The sequence below is a fragment of the Octopus bimaculoides genome, chromosome 13 (assembly GCF_001194135.2).
Source record: "Octopus bimaculoides isolate UCB-OBI-ISO-001 chromosome 13, ASM119413v2, whole genome shotgun sequence".
NCBI classification, from domain to species: Eukaryota; Metazoa; Mollusca; class Cephalopoda; order Octopoda; family Octopodidae; genus Octopus; species Octopus bimaculoides.
The window spans coordinates 14,832,193-14,835,377 of NC_068993.1; positions in this window are offsets into that span (position 1 = coordinate 14,832,193).

Sequence of the window (3,185 nt, forward strand, 5' to 3'; positions counted from 1 at the left end):
ATATATATATGAGTATGTATGTTCATTTGAAACATTTATTTATCGGTCAATTGTCTTACGAATAATATAGTATTAATGTCACTTCTATAAAATATAATAAATTATGTCTAAAGTTTCGTTTTATAGTTTGGCATTCGATTGTCTTATGAATATATGTGGTGCCTTTAATAGATTATGTTTTCGATGGACTTCCATAGATTATCAGTTAATTGTCATATTATGCAAATTAGAACTTCGACCTAATTCATAGTAAAAAGCGTTTGCTACAAGCGTAGCATTAATACAAACGTAGCAGGGTAAATAATTCAGATTATGTATGTGTATGTGTGTATGTATGTATGTATGTATGTATGTATTTATGTATGGTATTTATGTATGGTAACAAATGCACACACACATATATATATTTATCACTATGTACATAAATATCTTATCAATATATACATTTCATACACCATTAGATTGAAATAACGTCGAGTATACATGCTTATGTCACGAACAACAACAATAACTGTAATATTAATATTTCGTCTCAGAGGAAAAGAAAGTGCCTATGGAGTCGTTTGACCCAGACGAAATATCCTTTTCTCTTCTTGACACAAGGCCCGCAATTTTGGGGCAGGAGGCCAGTCGATTATATCGACTCCAGTACGCATCTGGTACTTAATTAATCAACCCCGATATGATGAAATGCAAAGTCGACCTCGGCAGAATTTGAACTTAAAACATGAAATACCGCTAAGCATTTCGCCCGGCGTGCTAACGTTTCTTATTTCTTTACTGCCCAAAAGGGGCTACACACAGAGGGGACATACAAGGAGAGATAAAGGGATTCCCAATATAATCCTACCCATGTAGAATGGCTTTATAGAACGGTTATGTCTCATTCCTTTCTATGCTTAATTGTTTTTGGTCCCTTTTTTAAAAAACTTCTTGTCAATCTTTATTATAGAATCGGAAGACAGTTATATTCATCCTAAACGTGACAGTTGTTCAACATAAACTCACATTTCCGAAATTTTCAGACACTGCACAATTGCGTGCAGAAGTTTCACTGCTCTGCTCGCATCTTGGGCAAGTGGGCGAATAAGTAGAGCCATGCCTGGCGAGTTTATACCACACTGGTAAAGTTCCTCGGTAACATTGCCAGCTCAAGGACTTTTGGAAATTATCCACATGCTTTAGCCCAAATGTCCTTTAAAACAGGCCGGCAAGCTGACTATCATCGAAGCCCATGGTGTCGTCACACTTGGCCTCTACCACCTCCTCTATAAAATGACTACCTGGAACCCCCGTCACTGGCATTACTCATCCAGGAGAAGCGTGAGTGCCTGACGATACACGGCTTGCCACGCTCCCAACGTTGGTCTACCTTTAATCCAAGGTTCCAGTTCACTGAAAGTAGTTAACCGAGAGTGTATGAGTTTGCCATGCGTAGACCACCCCCGTTCACCATCCAGTGAAAGTCACAGATGCGTCAGCCAGTGTGCATGCCTCTGCATCATTAGCAATGGCATCCCTAGCACACCCTTTAGCTGTTGTTGGCAACATATAGAGGGCCTTACAAGAGGTCCTTTGCACTTCAGCAAAAGCCGTAATAGCAATCGTTCCAGCGTGTTGTGTAGCCACGAATCGGGGCAAGGGTCGATGGTTAGGCGGTAGACGATCACAGATGCGATGAACACATCTGCTACCCCTGCCCTTCCTTTCAGGGATAGCCTCCGCTCAGACAAGGTCTGGGTTAATTGGGTCACCCCGATCGCACCCTCACTCCAAGCATTTTAACAGGCCCGTCCTCCAGCGTCCTGGGCGGTGTTAACATGCGTCTCCAGATGCCGAGCCGCAAGCCAACCGACTTCTCTAGGTTAATTTTTGCTCCTGCCACTGCCTCGTTATACTTACTGTTGGTGTTGGACCTTGGATACGATGATGGTGATGTCATCTGCGTATGCCGTAACTGACCTCCGACATCCTAGATCTCTTCAACACATACAGGAGTGGGAAAAGAAGACATGCTTGACGGACCCAGCGCTCAATCCAGAACAATTCTGAAAAGAAAACGTTCACCCGAACGATCGATTTGATGTCGCTATATAGAGCGGTGATCCATCCACAGAGAGTCGTGCCAAACCCCGCCGCTGTAAGGAACGCCGCCAGATACCGATGCTCAACATTATCAAATGCTTTAGATTGGTCTCTGTTAGAATTCGTGCCAATACAATCTTCCAGTGTATCGTAAATCGTGTTATATTCTCCTTACGACACTAAAGAGTGTGGTGTTCCTAGACAATTCTGTAGCCTTCTGATATAGTCCGACTATCCAGCTCCTCAATGGGCGTGGGTAGCCACACGCCTGAAGATCTTGCCACTGCTGTGCGTCACATCAATGACCACCAACCCGCCCTCCGGGACAACAAAGTTTGTTCTTGTCTCTAAAGTCAAATTTTTCCTGAGCAGAACTCTGACATCTCCACCCGCCTCACTCCAGGTTGGTATAGAGAAATGAATTTCTCGTACCCATTTAGGAGCGACGAAAGACTCGCAATCTACTCCGTTTCGTTTCTGTAGCAACTACCAGATCCATCTGAAGTCGATAAAGTAAAGTACGAGCTAACATGGAGAGATCCTTATTTTCAACTAATCTCACCCTATAGCTTCTGGTCTTACCCTATATTTCACATGAGTACATTCATCAAATATTTTGTGCTCGAAGGACTACCAATTTCTTTGTCCGCTTATCTTGTTGTCGATATGTCTTTTTTTCCCTATGAACTTGTGGAAAACAATACAAATGTGATCTCGACGTTTTATTCAATTTCAGAATGATTTACAAAGATGCTTATTCATGATATGCTTAAAAGTATAACGTGTTGCCTGGTAAGTAACCTAAAAATTATAATACCTAAAATAAAATAAATTCTATGCACTTTCTTGGTAATTATATAAAGAAGAAATATAAATAAATATTTATAAAATAACAAAGAAATATTATTAGATTTTACAGTGGAGAAAAATCTATGCAAAAAATAGGTTTAAACTTTTAAACTCTATATTTACTTACATTCCGACACTATTCTTCGTCTAACATTTTATTGTTTACCATCTTGTCTTTCTGGTTCTTCAATTCCATTCTATCTATCTATCAATCTACATGTATGTATGTATATATATATATATATATATAT